This window comes from Zootoca vivipara, chromosome 7, assembly GCF_963506605.1.
Source record: "Zootoca vivipara chromosome 7, rZooViv1.1, whole genome shotgun sequence".
NCBI classification, from domain to species: domain Eukaryota; kingdom Metazoa; phylum Chordata; class Lepidosauria; order Squamata; family Lacertidae; genus Zootoca; species Zootoca vivipara.
This window is the reverse complement of record NC_083282.1, coordinates 28,460,477-28,484,135: the sequence shown is the minus strand read 5'-3', so window position 1 is coordinate 28,484,135 and position 23,659 is coordinate 28,460,477. Positions and strand designations below refer to the sequence as shown.

Below are 23,659 nucleotides of genomic sequence, written 5' to 3'. Positions count from 1 at the left end.
GCTGCATTATTATCAGAAGAGGCTGTTTGTTCATCTAATCTGCGTAGCTCTCCGTGGTCTTTGCATCACCTGCCACCTGAGCATTTCAACTGGAGATGTCAGCAGAAGTGGATCACTAGGGGCGGGGAAGGATCCACTATGCTAGCTCCCCAGCAGGTGGGTTGCTTTTGCTTACTGGGAGGGAAAGGTGGAGTGGCAGGGAGGTTGGCGCACTGCAAATGCAGTGGCAGGGCCAATTTGGCACTCTTTGCACTGCATTAACCTCATCGCCACCTTGCCCTTCCCCCTCCCCTTCCAGGTAAGCAACATTGATCCACCTACTGGGAAGCTGGTGTTGCTGTTCCACTCCACCCAGTGAGTCACTTGTGAATGAGAGGAATTGAACGTGGGGTGTTCTGCAAGCAGGATACATGTTCTTCCCTTGAGCGTTGGTTCCACTATTGCTTAGCCTGGAGTGTCAATCAGCCAGCTTTAGAGGGGAGGGTGGGCTCAACTTCCTAGGCCCCTAGCAAGCTAGGCTGCGTGAGACAAGCAAGTTAGGGGGGACACACAAATGCTGGTTTTTATTTTGAAAACAGGACAAAAGGCATCCTGTTTGGGGGCCAAACGGAGCTAGAGAAACTGTGGTCCCAAAGCATGACAATCCATTTTTTTTTACAAGACGGGTGGCAACCCTAGTTGGTTCGTTTTCCTATAAGGAACACAATGACTTGCTCCCACAGTCCCCGGCTGATGGCTTATCCACTAGGCAAGTCCTGAGTAGTAAACTAGGAGAAATGGAAGCAACTGCCTCAACAAACCCAGATGCTTAACAACCACAGTTAGACAATGCGGGGTGTTTCTTGGTCTCTGCGGTGTTTGGATTCCATGTTTCAAATCTGTCATCCAATTTCACAAAAGAAGCCTCCATTTTTTCTGCCTCATCTTCAAGGCACTTTAGAGTTTATTTAGAATTTCTGTGAGCACAAAGTTTTGAGATCACTTTATTGGTGCAAGATAGCCAAGGGTGGTGTGTGTGTGTGTGTGTGAGAGAGAGAGAGAGAGTGTGTTTCTTTCCGGTAAACATTTCTCAAGCACTCTGCAGCCAACCCAGCTCTCCATGCTTCCTGATCTGAAAAAGGCCCGTGAGAGATATTACCTCATGATGCCTTTCCCTGGAATTTAATTGAAGTGTGGGCAACTGGGAAGGCTACAAAGCACCAGACCAACCATTGGTGAGAGCTGATTTGTAGAATGAAAGAAAGGAAACTTACTTACTCATATGCACCCTTAGTCACCTCAAAAGTAAGTTAAGCACCCACCCACAAACTTGCAGCTAACCATGAGAATGTCTAGTAGTTCCTGTTCTAGTGACCAACTTCCCTTTTCTCACTGTTCAGTTTCAGCTACAGATTTCTCTTTGCATCCCTGTCTGAGCCACCATATATACTGTATATACAGCATAATTTTTATGTTTTCTACTGTATCATACCAAGTTGGTGGCGCTAAATGAGCTGTGATTTCCTGAATGAGCTAGAGCAGGCACCCCCAAACTGCGGCCCTCCAGATGTTTTGGCCTACAACTCCCATGATCCCTAGGGCCATTCTTTGTCTAATAATGGCTAGGGTCTTGGGCTTGGATGTAGCAAATTCAGGTTCATATTTCCACTCAGCTGGCTGAGAAACTCAGTGGGTTATTAGTCACTATTTAACCTGACCTGCCTTTCGGGGACAATCCTATATATACTGCTTTGAGCTCTTTGGAAGAATGGAATAAATATGTGATACACAAATGAATCTGCTGGAGTTCTAATGGCTTTAAAAAGTGTAGGAGAATGGAAAGTCCACAAATTGATTCATAGCCGTGGCTTCAATCTAATGCAAAAAGCAGCCGCATTGATTTTCAACATAGGGCAAATTCACATGACCATGATGTCTTCTCTGCATACACATACCCCCCCCCAAGTGATTTATTTCAACTGTCTTATGACAGATGCCCAGGAGTTCTGCCCGGACACTGAGGTCCAGTGCTGAGGGCCTTCTGGCGGTTCCCTCGCTGCGAGAAGCCAAGTTACAGGGAACCAGGCAGAGGGCCTTCTCGGTAGTGACACCCGCCCTGTGGAACGCCCTCCCACCAGATGTCAAAGAGAAAAACAACTACAGACTTTTAGAAGACATATGAAGGCAGCCCTGTTTAGGGAAGCTTTTAATGTTTAATATATTATTGTATTTTAATATCCTTCTGGAAGCTGCCCAGAGTTGCTGGGAAAACCACTCTTATTATTATTATTTGTGAATGTTTTCAGCATAGATGCCAGTTGCATCTCAGCACATTGTGAATATGACTATGGTTAGCAACATAGTGAGAGCCAGTATGGTGCCATGGTTAGAGTGTTGGACTAAGGCCTGAGGGGAAAGGGTTCAAATCCCCGCTCAGCCACACAGCTCACTGAGTGGCTTGGGGGTGGTTGTTGCCTCTCAGCTTAACCTACCTTACAGGGTTGTTGTGAAGACAAAAAGAGTAGACCGAGAGCCGAGTAGGCCACCTTGAGCTCATTGGATGAAAGGTGGGGTATAAATCAAATGATAAACACGGCATCTTCAAGCTGCAACACATGGTTAAACTGGGTTCTAGCCTTTTTGTTAGCCTCTCTTTGCACAAATGTGGAAGTGCACAGACAGAGGAAGCTCGCCAAAAGCTTTAAAAGATGGAAGTCATCCCAGTGCATCTCCTTCCTCAAACACCATCTTGATTTGGTTCTCCTTCACCCTTGAAACTTCTCTTTGCTGTTCATTCAAACATTTCAATTGATGATTATTGTGTGGCTATTTCTATGTAAATCACTCTGTGAAGTCTGCTTGAAAAGTAATAATATAATAATATATAAGAACATAAAATATAATGTATACTCTTATTTTCGTGATTACTTCCAGGGACTCTGAGCACCCACAGAATTTAACTAGGGCTTCCTAAATAGATAAAGGATGTTTCTGGGACACACTTTGTTTTGTATTTTGCTTTCTTTTGTGTTTCTAAGCTATTGGTTTGTTTCATTTGTGTGTGTGGATGCTGATGTTTGGGGAGTTAGGCTCCCCATGGATAAGGGCATAATAACTAATAACATTTCTTTGCTTTCCAGGGTACTTTTGGCACAATGATGAATTTCATCTTCCCCAGAATGGTAAGCAGGAAACTATTTTCTGTATCTGACACCAATGAATACAAAGGAGAACAAGCAAAATTGTCATTTGAAAATAATGAAAATTCACTTAAAAATAAATATGCAACTTGATAAGGGTATTATTCATGCAGCTATAAACATCTGAATATTTAAACCCTGTAAAGCCATCTTTAAAATTCCCATCTAATTTTTGTCTAGTATTTTTGGTTGTTGTTTCTACAGAAACATAAAGATTTACCATCTCTGCTAGAAATGCTTTAGGAACCTGGTGTGTTCACCAATGTGTTTTGCTGCATAATTTATTGTAATATATACATACCCACACACATAAATATGGTTTACGTTCTATCAGTTGAGAGAGGAATTGTATCTCTGCTTTAGATTGAGAGAGAGTTAGGCCTATATAATGTTTTACTGTGTTGAACTGTATAAAAATTGATCCTTATTTATGTTCCACCAGGGTTTTGCTGCATATGTGAATTTAAAATGGTATATTTTCAGAATATAGACACCACATCCTGAGTAAAAGCTGCATGCTACCATTTTGTAAAAATAACAACACCCAGATATTTTCTAAGGTTCTCCCCATCACTACCCCAAGACTGGGAAAAGGGCAATATTTATTCTACTCTTTGATCATAGCACCTTTGCAATCAAATAAAATGAAAAATTCATCATATTGTACATGAAAAGGTCACCTTAAAATGAGACTTCATAGAAAAGGAGCCTGAATGAGATAAACCAACTGTTAAGGAGACTTGTGTTCAACAGCTCTTGAAATAGGCCTCTATTCCCCACCTCAACACCATCTCATTCCTCAAACATTTGGTTGGAAATAAACATAAAGTCATCATACATTTGAACTGTTTTGACAATGGGGGAAAATATTGCTGGAAAAAAGTAGTTTCTTCCAAGCACAAATGTAACCTCTTCTTAGTCTTACAGCTGAAAGCTTTCCTGTCTAATCCCAGAAGAAACTTTTTTTTTTTAAAAAAAGGCAATTATTCAAGAACTTTAATGCAAAGATGCATTAAAACAATGGAGGACTTAAAATGTGTGCCAAGCTGATTTTCGGTTGTCTTTGATACAAAAGCAGAGGCGTTCACGGGATTTAAGAAAACCTATAACATGGTTTCAAGACTGGAGGAGTACTCTCCCTCCCTCCCTCCCTCTCTCTGTGTGTCTGTGTGTGTCTCTCTGCGTGAGAAATAAAAGTTACTGTAGATATCTTTGTTGATTCACTGAAGACAGGCTAGGGAGCTTTTGTGGTAGGTACTGACTCAAAATATTGTGCTTCCCCAGGACTCTGTAGTGTGCAAGTCCAAAATGTATCACAGAGCCCAACTAACTCTTAGATAGCACACACCACCCATGATCTCAATATCCTCGGCCCCACGCTGCGCTGGTGTGTACTGAATCACACCTCGCCTTGAGTACTGTCAAAGACCCTGTATCCTTTGCATACAAATGGGCCTATTGGCATGAGGTAACTGTCAATACCAGGCATCCCCAAACTTCGGCCCTCCAGATGTTTTGGACTACAATTCCCATCATCCCTGACCACTGGTCCTGTTAGTTAGGGATCATGGGAGTTGTAGGCCAAAACATCTGGACTGCCACAGTTTGGGGGTGCCTGGTCAATACAGATCATATAATGCCTTCACCTGTAAAAACCACCCCTACTGCGAGAAGTGAGGTTAGAGGGAACCAGGTGGAGGGCTTCTCAGTTGTGGAGTGCCCTCTCATCAAATAAACCACTATCTGACTTTTAGAAGACATTTGAATGGTGCTTGATGTTTTTATTTGCTGGAAGCCACCCAGAGTGGCTGGGGCAACCTATCGTGTTTCTCTGAAAATAAGCCATACCCCGAAAATAAGCCATAGTGAGAGGCAGTTTAACCTTGTAGGTTAAACTGTACCATTATTAATAAATAAATAAGACATCCCCTGAAAATAAGCCACTGTGTGTTTTTTGAGGAAAAATAAATATAAGACGGTGTCTTATTTTTGGAGAAACACGGCAGTCAGATGTCAGATGGGTGGCTTAAATTATTATTATTATTATTATTATTATTATTATTATTATTATTATTATCCCTGCATCCTTGGAAACTTTTGTTTATGTTGGCAACGCATAAGGTTTTTCGGGGTGAACAGTACAGAATGAGAGAATCCTTTGTCTTCAGGTGCAAAATGAATCACTTCTAGCCATGTCAGGGTTGAGGACTATATATATAAAACAAGGAGCTGTCTCATTGTCTTGGTCTTCTGCCAAAGCTTTCCTATGGTGAAAGAAGTGGGAGAACCGGGTCAGTAGGTGTAGTGCCAAGGCTGACTTTCAGAGAGAAGGGTGTCACACTTAAGGATCGTTTCAGTGAGACTATCACAGAATATGAATCAGCAAAGAGATGCACCCAGTGCCGTATGAAAAACTCCAAAGGACATTTTATTCAAAGTGGGACAGAGGCAGACAAACGATGAGCAAAGCTTAATTTTCACTCTGTCCTGAAAACTGGGGAGCATAATCTCATCCACTTTGAAACCAGACCCTGCTTAGCTTTGCCATTGCACTAGCATCTGAAAACATATATTTCTGGTGACTATTCAAGTTGCTCTTTGTAGGGGCTAGTAATCAATCTGCTAGTGCAATGGCAAAGCTAAGCAGGGTCTGGTTTCAAAGTGGATGAGATTCCTGCATTTGCAAGGGGGATGTGGGTGGCACTGTGGTCTAAACCACTGAGCCTCTTGGGCTTGCCGATCAGAAGGTTGGCGGTTCATATCCCTGTGATGGAGTGAGCTCCCGTTGCTCTGCCCCAGCTCCTGCCAACCTAGCAGTTTGAAAGCACACCAGTGCAAGTAGATAAAAAGGTACCGCTATGGCGGGAAGGTAAATTGTGTTTCCGTGTGCTCTGGTTTCCATCATGGTGTTCCATTTCGGCAGAAGCAGTTTCGTCCTGCTGGCCACATGACTCAGAAAGCGGTCAGCCTGGAAGTGAGATGAGCGCTGCGATCCCATAGTTGCCTTTGACTGGATATAACTGCCCAGGAGACCTTTACCTTTACCCTTTTTTACCTATTGGCAAAGGTTTGGACTAGATGGACCTTGGTGGTCCCTTCGAACTCTACAATTCTATGATTTCTTATTTGTAGCTTACCCTTCCCGGCCCAGGTAGATGCTCACTCCCACCACACGTTTCCTTCTTCCTTCCTTTTTCTACCACACAACCATTCTTGAAAGCAAGAATTAATTTGAGGCAGGCCTCCCTCAAGACATTGCTACAGGTGCTCTTTCCTTTTTATGGCTTGGCCCCAGAAGATATCAATATTATTTGTAATCTGAGTGGGTGGGTGAGGCTAGGCAGGTTGCCTTGTCTTTCCCTCACCACGGAGCAGCCTCTCATTGGATAAAGGCTCTCACACCCAGGCACTTTTCAATGAAGCACTTCCTGAACCAGAAAACAGGCCCACTCTTCTCACTGACTCACTCAGATTACCTTCACTCTAAACTTGTGGCTGCATCTTGCTTTCAGATACTGCTTGGGTTCTCCTGCAGTGCGGTTCTAGAGCTCCCAGGAATGATCAGGGCATAGATGACCGTTTCTGACTGCCCCCCCCCAGATGATCCAGGTCATTGAGGGTGTTATTTTTACATCTTTCCTTGTTCCACATTGCCTGCATTGCAGGGTAAACCAGAGAAACAGAAAAACTGGCTCTGTGAGCATTGTTTGCTCAAACAATGGAAGGTGTGTCCACATGAAGAAGCTCATTCCAGGGCAGGGGAAGGAAGCAAGGCTGAACTGTTTATTCCTCTTATTGTATCCTACAGATTCTGGAACAAACAGCCAGAATCAGTCCTCATTTCCACATGATCATGTGCATCGTCGTCTTTTATTATTTGCTAAATATTTACAGTTTGCTAAGAAGTATGAAGCTGAACTACAAAGCCATTTAATATTTTTATTTTATTTTTGTCTTTCTCTTTCTCCAAGAAGCTCAGGACAATCTGCATAGCCCACGATCACCACCACCCCCATTAAATTGCACAGCCACCTGGTGAAGTTGGTTAGCCTAATAGAGAGTGACTGGCCCGAGATCACTTAGAGTGAGCTTCATAACTGAGTCTCCCCCCACCCTGGTCCGTGGTCACTACAACAACACTTTTTACCAATATCACTCGTGGGGAAGGGCATTTGCAAGAAGTATATTTACTGAGGACAGACTCACATGCTATTGTAGCAAACATACGCTCCCGAACCTATTTTTTTCTGTAATGGCATTAATACAGCGAAGAACAGGAAAAAAAGTAGGCAGGTGGGATGAGGGTGGGATTCTTATCCCTTCCCATGCATGCCCACCGCTCTCCCTTTCAAATGCTTCTAAAAGTCCCCCCCTCCTCCCCCTGAGTTAGGTTTACTTTCAGTCTCTACTCAATGAAGGAAAATTATATTGGGTGGACATTAGTGTGATTAAGCACCTCTTCCTTCCTGCTTTCCAACTCTCCCTTGTAACTTACTAAGCTCTGCATTCATGCATCTTGACAAACAGGTCTGGGAATAAGCATTTGCTGAGATAATATATAGTTTTGCCTCCAACTGTGGTCAGATCCGCACTGTACATTTGAAGTGAATTCAACACACATTTAAAGTGTACCTTACCCCACACAAAGCTACAACTCCCAGCACCCTTAATAATCTATAGTTCTTTGTGGTCAGCCATGTGCTTTAAAAGTGTGCTAAATGTGCTTCAGATTGTTCTATGATTCTGTGTATGGTATGGGTGTGACCTAAGAGGCGCTATGGGAGATCCCCCCCCCCGCAACAAATAGGGGGAGGATTTCACTGGGGAAAGAGAGGAAAGAATTCCAACTTTCAAAGCGGCCACATGAGGCTACTGATTAGGTCCCCCCCACACCCCCAAACATACACACATACACAATCTTAATCACAGATCTGGTCACAGCTAGTTTGACTCTGAGTGGATAAACAAAAAAGACCACAGTTATTAGTGTGTGGCAGGGTAGAACGATGTTTAGTGTTTGGGGTGGGGTGAGCAAGAATGAGACTTTGCATGATTATCTTTTACTTCTGAGGCTGAATCCTGGACAAAGTGCTAGTTTTTTTGACATAAACAAATCTGTCTATTCATTAACAGAACACTGAATATTAACATGAGGTTGTTAGTCAATTTCTCATTTATTCTCACTTCTGGACTAGTGTTCAGGGTCATTAAACCACTTCTTTGATATTTTTTCACATAATAAAACCCAAACTGAACTCACCCGTATCATTTCCATCGGTGCAGTTAAGAGTGTTTTTGTTTTGCTTTAAGGGCTTTTTGTTGTTGTCATCGTTTCTAGATCAAATGTAGGGTGATAAATGTCAGATAGCCAAAGAAAATAAATTGTGGGATGTAATTAATCTGCACCTTTAACAAAACACACTTTCTTTCTCATTTCCACCTCTTGCTGTGCTTAATGAACAAAGATTAAATGCACATTACTATGAATAGTCAAAGCATTCTAGGTTTTAATCAAAACGTTTTCCCTGCACTCTGTATGCTAATGAATGATCTGATACCTGTAAATGTTAAATGCAGACCATATAGTGCCGAGAATTTCATTACAGATCAACAGTATTATCTTTTTAAAGTTAAAAACTTCCATTCATGCTCTCTGGTCCATACACACACCACATGCATTCCAACACACAGCTTAGATTGTAAGATCCTCAGGGCAGGATGCTGTTGTTGTTGTTGTTGTTGTTGTTAACAGAAACAATATCATATACATTAGAGCTGCTATGTAAATAATAAATAAACAATAGCACTTCCATGGGAACGTGTGTAAATTCCTGCAAACCATGTTAGATTGTGGCTTTTACCTCTCAGAGAAATGTAAAATATCTATATTTCTTCTTATACGTTAGAAATAGCTTTGGGGATGCTGGTGTCACTTAATTGTTCAGTTCATTTTTAAGGAATGAAATTCGTCTTAATTAGTAAAAACAATATATGGATCGGTTCCTCTCTCTCTCCCTCTCTCTCTCTCCCTCTCCCTCTTATTTTTCAAAAGGTAGTTCACTCACTGTGCAGCTTATCAGCTGTAGATTATCCCGATAAATGACAAGTTCTTGTCTCCAGCTTTGAAACTTCTTTGTCAGACACCACCTTGTTCGACCAAATAGCTCACTTGATGCGTGGCTGCCCCAATTGTCTGGCACTCTACCATAGCTGGGCTACATGCCAGCTTGAGCTCCACAACTATTTATGGCTTTGTGCATTCAAAGTTCAGCTATGCAAATCACAACTATTAAAAAAAGAAGGCACTGCAGATTTGTTTTTGAGATGTATTATGTGGCTCGCAAGGTCAAACCATTTGTTTTCTCTCCAGTAAAATACAGTTTTGTCGGTAATGATCGAAAAGATCATCACCTTTCAACGTTTTTTTAAAGCTGAGTCAAATGTAATGTAAACATCTCTTCACTCCTCTGCTAGAAAAAAACAACCATGTGGCACACTTTTAATAGTGCAGAGAGAAGAAAGGGGGCACAGAATACAAGATGACATGCAAAAGTAACTTTTGAAGTGCATAATATAATAATGAGGACAGGGGGAAACCCTACAAGCTTGGAGAAAATGGTGAACATTGGAGGGTCAATTTTGAAGTATAAATTTTCACCCACAAAATTTGATAAGGACAAGGTGGAAATAAACATATTCTGCAGCAACTTAGGCTGTTAACTTTTTTCTTAGTTGGACTCCTGTGCATTTCACAAATTACTTGGTTAGATTTTCATCCAGGGATTGTCTTGGTAGGGAGATACTATTGTTACAGGAAAATGTTTACTTGTTAAGTTGTGTCCAAGGTCTTGCAAATAAAAGACAGGCAGACTCCTTTCCTTCACCAGCATTCCCACAATGCATTGCAATTGCTGCTCAAAGTGTGTGGGCAGGCCTTTCAACAGAGACATGGCCACAGGGTATGAAACGCACAAGCTCCTTTCCAGACCCTCCTAGGGTCCCTATTTTCCAGGGACAGTCCTGGATTTACAGAAGCCATTCTGATCCCGAAATGTCCCACTTTTCCTTAGGACATCCCTATTTTCATCAGAGAAATGTTGGAGGGTATGGAGTTATGTGACCCCTGAGCCAAGGAGATAAGTAACTGTACAACCTTTAGAATACATTTGAAGGCAGCCCTGAATAGGAAAGACTTTTTAAAGTTCAATGTTCTATTATGTTTTTAATAAATATGTTGGAAGCCACCCAGAGTGGCTAGTGCAACCCAGCCAAATAGGTAAAGGCAAAGGTAAAGGGACCCCTGACCATTAGGTCCAGTCATGACCGATTCTGGGGGTGCACCGCTCATCTCGCATTATTGGCCGAGGGAGCCGGCATACAGCTTCCAGGTCCTGTGGCCAGCATGACACAGTACTCCAGGTGAGGTCTGACCAGAGCAGAATACAGTGGTACTATTACTTCCCTTGATCTAGATGCTATACTCCTATTGATGCAGCCCAGAATTGCATTGGTTTTTTTAGCTGCTGCATCACACTGTTGACTCATGTCAAGTTTGTGGTCTACCAAGACTCCTAGATCCTTTTCACATGTACTGCTCTCAAGCCAGGTGTCTCCCATCCTGTATTTGTGCTTTTCATTTTTTTTTTGCCCAAGTGTAGTACTTTACATTTCTCCTTGTTAAAATTCATCTTGTTTGCTTTGGCCCAGTTGTCTAATCTGTTAAGGTCATTTTGAAGTGTGATCCTGTCCTCTGGGGTATTAGCCACCGCTCCCAATTTGGTGTCATCTGCAAACTTGCTCAGGATGCCTTCAAGCCCATCATCCAAGTCATTGATAAAGATGTTGAATAAGACTGGGCCCAAGACAGAACCCTGTGGCACCCCACTAGTCACTACTCTCCAGGATAAGGAGGAGCCATTGATGAGCACCCTTTGTGTTCGGTCAGTCAGCCAGTTACAAATCTACTGAATGGTGTGATTCAAACTGCCGACCTTCTGATCGGCAAGCCCTAGGCTCTGTGGTTTAACCCACAGCGCCACCCACGTCTCCAGCCAGATAGGTAGGGTATAAATAATAAAATTATGATGATGGAATACGAAATGCTGGAGGATATACACCACACTGGTTTAGCCAGCTTAGCTGTGCTTTTGGAGGCTCAAAAAGAGCTTTCCTTTTTTCTTCTTCTTTAGGTGATGGTGAGGCTCATAATTCAGCACAGTTTGAGCAGCCCAGTGGGACCAACCTTTACTGGTATCTTTACACTGAGACGCTTTTACATCTCCTGTGCCATTGAAGGAATTCTCTTTTCTATTTAAGTTTGTACACCACACCCATCAGCTCCATAGCCAGACGGCGCCCGAAATGAAAATGTAAACATTGCACAACTGTGAAGAGAGATAAAAGTACACAAGCTCATGGAGAACTGCCACTTAGTCTGTGTTTGTCTGTGGCACCTTATTGTTTGCTGTGGGACGCTGGCTGGAATACAACAGGCTGCTGGAAATCCTAACAGGAGACATTATTTTCAATGCCGGCAGTTCCAAAGAGCTAGCTCGTGGCTGCGGTAATCCAGTGACAGTGGGGAACTCAGGTCTGTGCGGTCCATGGGAGTAACAGGCACTTTCTTTGCATAGATGCTGCTTATTGTTGTCTGTGTGTGGTTTCGAAGACATTGCTGTTCTCAAACCCAAGCAAAGCAAAGGAGGATTTCCCCCCTACCAACACATGCACATTTTTTTTGTTTCCCTATGAATGATACAGTATAGAGAAAGCTGCAAAGCTGAATGGTCTTTAGGCACCATTGAGCAAAGTTGGTCCAGCCACCAGAAATGACATAACATCAGCAAATGTGGAAAAAGTTCAGCTTGCTCAATGGTTGAGCAAACGTTTTGCATGCCAACGATCCCAGGTTCAGTCTCAGGCCTCCAGACCATCCAAATGTCCCTATCTTCCAAGGACAGTCCTGGATTTACAGAAGCCATTCCAGTTTCAAATTTGATTCTGGAATGTTCCATTTTCACTTAGGACATCCCTATTTTCATCGGAGAAATGTTGGAGGGTATAGCGTTATGTGACCCCCGAACCAAGGAGATAAGAATCAATACAAACTTTAGAAGACATTTGAAGGCAGCCTTGTATAGGGAAGGTTTTTTTTATTAAAAATGTTTAATGTTCTATTATGTTATTATATATATATTGGAAAATGCCCAAAGTGGCTGGGGCAACCCAGTCAGATGGGCAAGGTATAAATAAAATTGGTGGTGGTGGTGGTGGTGAATAGGACATCCCTAATTTCATTGGATAAATGTTGTAAGGTATGGGAAAGTTCTGCCTCATACATTAGAGATATATTGTCTGCTAGAGGAGATAATATTGGCCTATGTTGGCCAATTGTCAGAACCATATAAAGCAGATTCCTAGATGAAAACCATGAAATCACAAAATATTCATTTTTTTGTAATATAAACTAAATAGTCCTGTCTTTTTCTTTGGTCTAGTTCTACAGTCCAAAGGGGGAAAACCCTGGGTATTTATGTGGCCAAACCTAGTTTCCTCTGAAACTTTATCACTGTCACAGGAAAGAGAGAGGAGGTGTCTTCATGATTGTCAGAAAAGCCTGCCATTTGGCATTCAACATAGCTTTTCCTGGAAATTGAGAAAAACCAGTTGCTTCTGGTTTTGATGCAATTTCCAGTTTATAGATCTAAAAGAGGTGGCTTAGACTTTCCATTCAAGGTATATACATCTGTCTTGTGCCTGAGACGAGCAAAGGGCCTGCAGAATGAATAAAGAAACTTTTCCATTCAGCCCAGGCCGGATTTTATCAGTTCAAAGTGTAGACTTTGGACCTTTATTAATACCTACAAAGCTATGGAACTTACCAACTGTTAAATGACTATCCTTTAGTCAATTCACTTGAAAAGAGCAGCATGTTCAAAGAAACTCCCAGAAAACATGGTTAAGATAAACACTTCAAAAAATCTGTCCCTTAGACATATTATTTAAAAGCTTCTTGAAAAACATTCCTTCCAATAACATTAGCATTTCGTTTTTCAAGAAGCCTAGATTGAAATTGAATCTCACTTTTTCTATATAATATTCATACACACACACACTACAAAACAACAACAACAACAACAACAACAACAACAACAACAACAGAAATGATCTATTCTGCCAAAAAAGCTTTCAAAATTTATTCTGGCACTCTTCACCATGGAGGCTAGACTTTTTCTATTTAAAAAAAAAGGAATACAGTTTTAATGTGTAAAGGTTATTCTCAACTCCCCTCTGTGCTACAGTTTTCATATATAACTCAAGTAAGGACAACTCGTTATTAAAGAAGCCAGCAGGTGTTCTTCTCTCTGTAACATACTAAATAAAGAACTCTAACTGATTGTGTTGCCTGCATGCTCTGGAAGGGGGAAAGAGAAATTAAATGATGAAGGTAGAAACTTTTCAACAGAGAGCTTGCTTCGGTCAAAGCCAAAGATTTTGTCAAAGCTAGGAAGTTCGGTAACAAAAATTTGGGCTGAGTTGCTTGGTAGGTGGGTTTTTACATTCTTTTGGAAACATGGGTGCTTCCAGACGGGGGGATTTTGGATGCTAGCTTCCCTCTAAGTCAGTGATGGCCAAACTTGGCTCTCCAGCTGTTTTGGGACTACAATTCCCATCATCCCTGACCACTGGTCCTGTAGCTAGGGATTATGTGAGCTGTAGTCCCAAAACAGCTGGAGGACCATGTTTGGCCATCACTGCTCTTAGTCATGGATATTCAGTGCCATTTCAATGCTTGCCATCTATTCTTGTGGGAAGAGAGACTGTATCTGAGTAGTTTTTCTGTCCCTCCCTCAATCACGCCTCCCACTCTCTCTACTATCTTTTCCCATTCTGCACATGCATGTGCCAAAACTGTTGGTCAAAGACCTCGTGAGTTAAAGCTCTTGACGATGCCATGAATGGGCTGGCACACTTGCCGTATACATTGTTGCACAGAAGACCACTCAAAGAACAGCAGTCATGGGAAAGTGCAACTTTGCTTTATTGAGATTCCTTGAGAGGATGGAATCATTATTAAACCAGTTCACATCCAGAGTATCAAATCTGTTCTAAACCAACACTCAGGGAGCTGCATCAGTTTCTTTCCAAATTTGTTTCTCTGGTGGGCACGGTGATATTTCTTCACCCAGTAGGGGAGCTATTATATATATATATGTATGTATATTTACTTTGGGCTTTGCCATGTCAGTAATAAAAGCCATGTGTACATAAATGTGAAAGAAATTAGGGGAAAGTTCTAATTATGGAGTTGCAGCGAAGCATAATTGAGGCCACTGAGCTCAGTGCTTTTTGGAAAATCATCAAATCTATCCTAGGGTGAAGGTTGCACAAAACTTTCATTTGGATTCAGAACTAGTGACTGACCAGCATGCCATTTGGGACCTGGAAGTAAGCCAGTGAGAGGGAACTCTTTTCCTGGCTCCCAGAGGTTGACCAAACTTCAATCGCTTCTTTAAAAATTGTGTAAGAGCTTGTGTAAGAGTTTTATTATTTATTTGGTTGGTTGGTTGATTGATTGCTCTGTTTGGTTTCAAAATCCTCAGGCTGCCTCTCCAACGAAAGACTCAAGTCTCAAAGGAGCAACAATAAAGCTATCCAATAAAACAATTGAAACAAAATCTTCAATGTATTAAAAGCACTGTAACCAATAAAAACAGCCGACATGATAAAACACACAAGAGTAGCTTATTTTTCCCAGCTTGTTTGGCCCTCTGCTAATATCCTCCCCAGTGCTTATTGCCAGGCTCCATCTTTGGCTTCCTTTCACTGCTTGATTCAGATGTGGCTTTTGAGGGATACCTTTGGGGTGGATGACTCCTGAATGCAGTTGTGTGCCACTTTGTTGGGCGTGAGGAAGTATGCGCCGTGTTCTGCTGGTTGTTTTGGTATTCATGAGTTGACTATTATGATTTTGATAGCATATTTTCTTTTTTTTAAATGATAGAGCTTTAAAAATATTTTTCCCCATTTGTTTAGGTTGTGTTTTTTAAAAGACACACAGCAAGGGTCAGCAACCTTTTTCAGCTGTGGGCTGGTCCACCATCCTTCAGACCATGTGGTGGGCCGGACTATATTTTGAAAATATAATAATGAACAAATTCCTATGCCCTACAAATAACCCAGAGATTCATTTTAAACAAAAGCTCACATTCAGCTCATGTAAAAACACCAGGCAGGCCCCACAAATAACCCAGAGATGCATTTTAAATAAAAGGACACATTCTACTCATGTAAAAACACGCTGATTCCTGGACTGTCCGCGGGCCGGATTGAGAAGGTGATTGGGCCGCATCCGGCCCAGGGGCCTTAGGTTGCCGACCCATGACATACAGTGTCATAGAAACCATAATATAGGTCTTACTTCTTCCCATAGAAGTTCTCAATTCCTTTTTCTCCAGGAATTTTCAACAGGGCTGAATTACCTTAATGGGTGAATGAGGTGAGGAAGATGGGTGGTTCCTAGAAGGAGTCATGTCCTAAGACAGGCTTCCTCAACCTGTCCAGATGTTTTTGGCCTACAACTCCCATGATACCTATCTAGCAGGACCAGTGGTCAGGGATGATGAGAATTGTAGTCTCGAAACATCTGGAGGGCCAAGGTTGAGGAAGCCTGTCCTAAAATATGTAGCCCCCACCACCACCACCACCACCACCACCTCCAGGCTGTGCTGGTTTTTAATGGTTAAGAGCCAACAACACTCAGTAGGTTAAGCTAGTGTGGTTTTATATTAGTTTATAAACAATATGCAGTAATAATAATGTTAGTGGGCATTTCAGTCCACTAGCTTTGTTTCATCCTGCAACGAGGTGATAAAGTGGATTGAGGAAACCTAAATGTCGCTTAGCTTGTTTTACGATTCACTTTAAGTAGAAATATGTAGATTGAAGCCGATTTGCCATTTCTATTAAGTTGATTTTAGTCAGCTTAACTGGCTTGTGGATAGGGTATCTCTTTATGTTAGCTAGTGTATATTATAGAAAGAAAGAAAAAACCCACTTTCAAGTCTCCAGGTTAATTCACACCTTTTTTTAGAACCATATATGATCCTTTTTCTTTTCTTTTAGAAGTGGAATTCAACAACATACTATTGCAAAGGTTCTGCCTCCACAAATACTATCAGCTTGAGAGGAATGAGCTCCTATCCCTCTCTGCGCATTCTATGGGTTCTCCCAATGCCCCCCTCCTGAGCCAATTTCAGGGTGCACACAAGGGAAGGGGGGAAAGCCCCATTACACAAGCAGAAGCTCTTGCACAAGGCGTCCACTGATGGAATTAATTTGGTGAATCCTACCCCATGTTAACTATTTTTTTTTATTAAAAAAAAAGAGCAAAGAGTAAACATTAAGTGCCGTTTGGCTCTTCCAACTTCTTCTTAATTGCTGAAAGCCAACCTAAAAATGCTTTAAAACAGACTTTTATATAATCATCTAGCGTATCCATGTCCTCCTTTTATTAGAAATGCATTTTCTGATGCCATTTGAAGATAATTGACAGTTTAACATCAAATAGCTAATGAAAAGCTTCCCTTGCCTTGTCAAAGCGGAGCTTTATGAGGCCAAACTCGGCATCCTCTGAAGCTTGTGGAAAGAGCTCTGTTAACTTCAATAGGAGCAGGATTGTGCCAAAGGGCTTCTTGGAAAGTGAGTTATGTAAATTGTATACACATTAATAACGAACCTCTTTAAGATAAAATGCAACTCAACATGCTCATGATGAAGTCAATAATATGGTGCCAACAGCTCTTCATTCTCTTTTAAGACTCACATGATTACAAGCAGGAAGCGACATGAAAAGATTATTTCTACTGTTGCTCATATAGCACTTTCTGTGCGTAGCAACTTCAGGAAACCTGTGGTGAGCATTGCTATTTCCACTTTACAGATGGCAAAACTGAGACGGAAAAATAATAGAATTGTAGAGTTTGAAGGGTACCTGAGGTTCATCTAGTCCAACCCCTTGCAATGCAGGAATCTAAACTAAAGCATCCATGAAAGATGGGTATCTAGCCTGTGATTGAAAATCACCAAAGAAGGAGAGTCCACCAGTGCTTAGTGAATTCAGTGAAAGTTAAAACATTGGTCTCCAAAAGCTTAATCTCTATTAATTTGGACAGGGTCAAGAGCTCGGAGGTATAATATGCTCCATCTCATGCTTCCTGAATCTCGTGGTGGGTTGCACTGCACAGAAGCCATAGAATAGAATAGAATAGAATAGAATAGAATAGAATAGAGTAGAGTAGAGTAGAGTAGAGTAGAGTAGAGTAGAGTAGAGTAGAATAGAATAGAATAGAATAGAATAGAATAGAATAGAATAGAATAGAATAGAATATGCCATATAACCAGTGCTTTTTTCTGGAGAGGACGCAGGGGCACACATACCCCTAAACATTTTGTGAATCTATGTTTGGCCTCATTGAGGGGCAGTATTCAATATGACTAGGAAAATGAAGAGTACCCCTAAAGATTTTTTTTTAGAAAAAAAAAGGCAGTGCATATAACAGTATATGCTATAATAAAGTGTTCATTTTAAGGTTCTACAACCTTGTTTGTGCTGCAAGAGACTACTTCTTCTCTTTACATCCTATATTTCCAAAATAGTATTCAAGGCAGCAAGCAAAATGCCATTAAAATTAAAATCAAAATTTTTGAAAGCCTGGATAAAAAAAATTAGAAATAGACGGACACTAACACAGCTATCCCTCCAGAAATGGTTGGAAATATCTGTGTATATTTCATTGTTTTCATCATGCCCTATGAATCCTTCACCTCTAGCAGCAGTTAACAAATCCTATGTGTGGTGTGTGTGTGTGTGTGTGTGTGTGTGTGTGTGTGTGTGTGTATCTTTGTGTATTTATATAGATCAATAGCAACAAAGGATATAATATATAACATACAGTAAAGTGAATAGGTCACAACCAGAAACACTAATTTACATCCCTTTGATTTAAGGAGTTTTTAAAATATGCACTAGAATGCGATTTTAAAGCTCTATTTATGCAAACACTTGATTGTATATTCCATCTGAACAATTGTTTGGGGGTTGTAAAAGTTTCTCAGGTGCATTAAATAATTGCCCAATGGGATCCTTTGTCTAATTTCAGTCAACTTAAAAAATTTGCTCATTTTGACTTAATTTATACAGTGGATTCTTCTTCCGGACTTCCATGTCCCAGTTTACCAAAAGTCTACACATCAATAGTTAAAATACTTCAGTTAAAACTTCAGTTTTAATTTTAACTTCAGTTAAAATAATGAATTGCTGAAGAGTAAATCTGTATATGGTTTCTGAATTCGAGGGCATACAAATTTGCATTAATTTTGTTTGTTTTTACTTAATGCATTTATATATTTGCCTCCCCGGTTAATTTTCCAAGGTGACTCACGTTAAAAACATCTCATCATAAAACAACCAACACCACAGGCTCAATCTTAACACATGAAATATAACAATGAACACAAATACAACCAATAAAAAACAGCTCAAAGAAGAAAGGCATTCTCTTTCAGCACCTAAAAGAGATTAGCAAAGGAACTAAGCATACTGATTTGGGGGGGGGGGTGTTACAACCAAAAGGGATTTGCTTTGACCTCAGTAGCGGCTTGCCTAACCTCTGAAGGTGAAAACACCTGGAACATGGATGAAGATCTCAGTGGAAGGGCAGGAAGAGATGGGTGCCTGTGATCCCTCATATACCCTCATACCAAGCCATTCAGGGCTTTATAAACCAGCACTAGCACTTTGAAAGTATTGAAAGCCACTGGATAACACACTAGTGTGAGGTGCCCCTGTTAATAATCTTACCAAGGTATCTTGGAATCAGCTGTGACTTCCAGGCACATTTCTAGCTCACTGTAGTAACCTAACCTGAAGAAAACTAAATTGTGGAGAACTGTGGTGAAGTCATCATTCAAGGGGGGGGGCACAGCTGGTGCCCTGCAGTTGGTGGGAAATGCCTTGGTTCACAAGTGCAACCTGAGCATCCAAAACTAGGACTGGTTCTAAATGCATATGTAAGCTACAATCTTGGTCCTCCAAAGAATCATAGGTTGAAACGGTCCCTGAGGACCATCTCATCCAACCGCCTAAAATGCAGGAATTGCCATCCTTTGCATCCTGGCAGGATGAGACGTCACCTAGAAACTGTACATTGACTGCAAAAATGTAGACAAGGTGCAAAAGAGCAACGAAATTCTTATAAAAGTGCATAAGGACTATTTTTAAAAATGGAGAACACAAGGCTGTCTTCCCTGATCATTGGCCATGGGGGCTGGGGCATTGGAGTCCAACAGTATCTGAAAGGCTATATGTTTCCCAGACCTGAACTAGGAGATAGTAACACCAGAAGCTACCAAGTCAGACTACTGGTCTATCAAGCTTGGTTGATACTGGCAGTGACTCTCCAGGATTGAGCCTGGAGACTTGTTCATGCAAAGCATGTGATCTCTCACTGACCTATAGCCATTCTCCTAAATCCAGAAACAAATTCAGTTGTACCTTGGAAGTCGAACAGAATCCATTCCAGAAGTCCGTTCAACTTCCAAAACATTCAGAAACCAAAACATGGCTTCTGATTGGCTGCAGGAGCATCCTGCAGCCAATCTGAAGCTGCGGAAGTCACACCAGACGTTCGGATTCCAAAAATTGTTCAAAAACCAGAACACTCACTTCTGGGTTTCAATCATTCAGAAGCAGATTTGTTCGGGAGCCAAGGCATTCGGGATCGAAAGTACGACTGTAAACTATTCTGCAGCTATAACTACTGAGGGTCTTCTTAGACAGTGAACAGAAATTTCAAATCCTATTATGCCAAACCTACACAACTTTTGACACACGAAACTTTAAAAAGTTTGCAGTCATTCCTATAAGTAGCCCATTAGTTTTGGTTTGTGAGCTGTATTTAGTTTGGCAGGTTGCTTGTTGTACGGACTTTATATTATGCGCCAGTGTTTGAAGGGGAAAACAGAAAGAGAGAATGTATGTATGATTAAATGTTTATTAAAATTAAAATATTCAAGTTTTAATTATGCTTAATTGTATATAATTAAAATGGGAGGATTAGGGAAATTAATAAACATTTCATCTGAGATTATGCAAAATCAAAAGGACATGCATAGAACAATACTTCCTCTTTCTCTCACACACACACACACACACACACACGTGTATATGTATTAGACTTTGCTATCTGACATGTCTTTTGAAAACTTAAAGGCCCAGCCTAACATTTTTGTGTCTACTGATAATTCCTGAAATATTAATTGTTCTGAAAAGTCAAATCTACTTACCAGGCCCTTGTTCATTTCTACGATGCTTATGATGGCAGGCCACACTGATGTTGAGAGCCAATATCCCCTTAAAATGCATCTGCTTTACATTATAATATAAAATATACCATCATTATATTGCTTCAGTGTTTAATATTTGCCCTTTGGTGTGTAGATGGAAAGTTTGACAAATAGAGGTGTCATTGTGCTTTGGCTCAGCATTAGCAATGCACATTGACTGATGCAGAGGAAAACTTGTGATTCCTGTTCCTCCATGTCTCCATCTTGTTTGAAATAGAATTTCCATAGCTCCCTTGCTTGGAAGATGTGGACATTCTAGGTTGGATAAATAGAAAGGAAGATTCCTGGCTTGTGATCCACATATCAACTACTGGATAAAGATACCTAGGGAATCAGCCCTTCACTGGCTGAAAAGTTGTTAACCTATTTTGTTTACCCCTTCATCATCATCACAACAACATTAATATTCCACTACTATTACCATTGCTGATATGTTCTCTGGGCAGTTCACAAACTAAAGAACAATCCAGAACAAAACAATGGCAGCCCATGTTGTTGTTGTTTAGTCGTTTAGTCGTGTCTGACTCTTCGTGACCCCATGGACCATAGCACGCCAGGCACTCCTGTCTTCCACTGCCTCACGCAGTTTGGTCAAACTCATGTTCGTAGCTTCGAGAACACTGTCCAACCATCTCGTCCTCTGTCGTCCCCTTCTCCTAGTGCCCTCCATCTTTCCCAACATCAAGGTCTTTTCCAAGGATTCTTCTCTTCTCATGAGGTGGCCAAAGTATTGGAGCCTCAGCTTCACGATCTGTCCTTCCAGTGAGCACTCAGGGCTGATTTCCTTAAGAATGGAGAGATTTGATCTTCTTGCAGTCCATGGGACTCTCAAGAGTCTCCTCCAGCACCATAATTCAAAAGCATCAATTCTTCGGCGATCAGCCTTCTTTATGGTCCAGCACTCACTTCCATACATCACTACTGGGAAAACCATAGTTTTAACTATACGGACCTTTGTCGGCAAGGTGATGTCTCTGCTTTTTAAGATGCTGTTTAGGTTTGTCATTGCTTTTCTCCCAAGAAGCAGGCGTCTTTTAATTTCGTGACTGCTGTCACCATCTGCAGTGATCAAGGAGCCCAAGAAAGTAAAATTTCTCACTGCCTCCATTTCTTCCCCTTCTATTTGCCAGGAGGTGATGGGACCAGTGGCCATGATCTTGGTTTTTTTGATGTTGAGCTTCAGACCATATTTTGCGCTCTCCTCTTTCACCCTCATTAAAAGGTTCTTTAATTCCTCCTCACTTTCTGCCATCAAGGTTGTGTCATCTGCATATCTGAGGTTGTTTATATTTCTTCCGGCAATCTTAATTCCAATGGCAGCCCATAAACACTGGCTATTTAAAAGGCCTGGGCAAACAAAAAAGTCTTCACCTAGTGCTGAAAAGACCGCAAACATGGTGGAAGACATCTCATAACTGGGGTGTCTCTATCAAAAAAAAGCCACTTGGCTGAGGGCTACCTGCAGCCATATGAGATGCAACAAAACAAGGCTGAACAGCGCCATTCAAGCAAGTGGAGCAACATTGTGCATTGCAGCTGCGGTCCTCTATATACGGTATGTACAGCGGAACCTCGGTTTGTGAACGTAATCTGTTCCGGAAGACTGTTCAACTTCCGAAACATTCAAAAACCAAAAACTGAAAGTAGAAGCCTCAATACAATAGGGAAACTCAAAACGGAAGCCACGAGGCACGTTCGGCTTCCAAAAATCGTTCAAATACCAGAGTGGTTACTTCCGGGTTTCCGGTGTTCGAAAGCTGAAACATGCATCAACGGAGACGTTCAACAACCAAGGTTCCACTGTATTTGGAAGCCTGACTGAACATAGTTAAGATGTACATGGTTGTGTCATAAATCAATTGAGCAAGCTTCAAATTGTATATTTTCAAGGGGGGGAATATTTTAAAGTGTATCATTTAAAACCTTGAAAACGAAGGGTTCCACTCCCCCCTTAAGGAAACTTGTTACACATTTTTGTTTCATTTTTGGCTGGCATTATATCAGATAGATTCCAGCGTAACACAATTGGTTTACGTTATCCTTAAAATGAGGAAATAGTGGCAAAAAATGTATAAAACATAGTGCTTGTGTTTATGAAAGAAACATCCATAAAGGAAGAAACATTTTCAAACTTTTCTCATTAGCCCAATGAGAACTGCATCTTTAATCAAACAAAATGCAATGGCTTTCTAATTTTGTTTAAAGCGTTGCAGTACTTACACAAGCCAGATCAGGTTATTGTAAATCTAGAGCAAATTAGAATCATTGGCCTCTGCTGATGCATTCAAGGGTACTATGTAAATCATAAATTTAATGGCATACTAAGACACACATCTGTTTCTATTTTGCAGAAGTTAATAATCTAACTACAGGGCATTTAAACATGACTTTCATCAACTGGAACATTGGGAAAAAAATAGAGGCTTTTCTAGGAGTTGTGCTTAGCTGAATTTCACCCAAAACATGCCGACAGACTCCATATCTCAGTAGTTAGCCACCATATATCAGCTGATTTTTCTCACTGTTTGCACTTCAGCTGTGCATTGCTTCTTTAGCTAACATCTGCTTGAGACAGTACAGCACCACTAACTGAACTTGGAAATGTCTGTGGCACACTTATGCCCTCTTCCCTCCGCTTCAAAATGTGTTGTTCATGATAGATTAGAAGAAAATGTTAAGCATTTCCTAAGAAATATATAAACAACGTGTGGCATAACCATTGTGAAATTTGTGTGGTTTTAATTCATTTCTATAAACAAAGCTGCTCCCAAGCACTTCATGTAATACTAGTGGAAGTCTATTTGCAATGAAGAAATGCTTTGTGGCTACCACAAATGAGTGAACTATTATGCTCTCAAGAAAACACAATTGATACACTCATACTATTCAGAGCAAAGGTAAACTAAGATATGTTCACCACTGGTTGGGTACAAGTATAATGTATAGCAAAACAACAACAACCATAGTTTGTTGTCTTAGCATTGGTTAAGATCCCATGTGTGTCTTGGCTTCACTTGTTAAGCTGTGTGGTTTGAGGGCAGATATAGGATGGCATTAGTTAAAAAACAAAAACC

The 23,659-nt window shown here is 41.0% G+C and overlaps 1 protein-coding gene and 1 long non-coding RNA gene across 4 annotated transcripts in view; one reads left to right on the top strand and one right to left on the bottom strand.

The window, feature by feature from the left end:
• The window catches only part of LOC118088973 (uncharacterized), a 59,198-nt gene extending 49,793 nt beyond the window's left edge, over positions 1-9,405 (bottom strand). For all 3 annotated transcript variants that reach the window (XR_004693071.2, XR_009557882.1, XR_004693070.2), the window contains exons 1-2: positions 9,245-9,405; positions 8,440-8,513 (exon numbers count right to left, since the gene is read on the bottom strand). This is a non-coding gene — a long non-coding RNA (uncharacterized LOC118088973). The remainder of the gene's footprint in view (positions 1-8,439; positions 8,514-9,244) is intronic.
• The window catches only part of ADGRL2 (adhesion G protein-coupled receptor L2), a 257,131-nt gene continuing 236,591 nt past the window's right edge, over positions 3,120-23,659 (top strand). The window contains exon 1 of the mRNA XM_060276788.1: positions 3,120-3,161. The gene's annotated coding sequence lies outside the window, so the exon portion shown is untranslated. The remainder of the gene's footprint in view (positions 3,162-23,659) is intronic.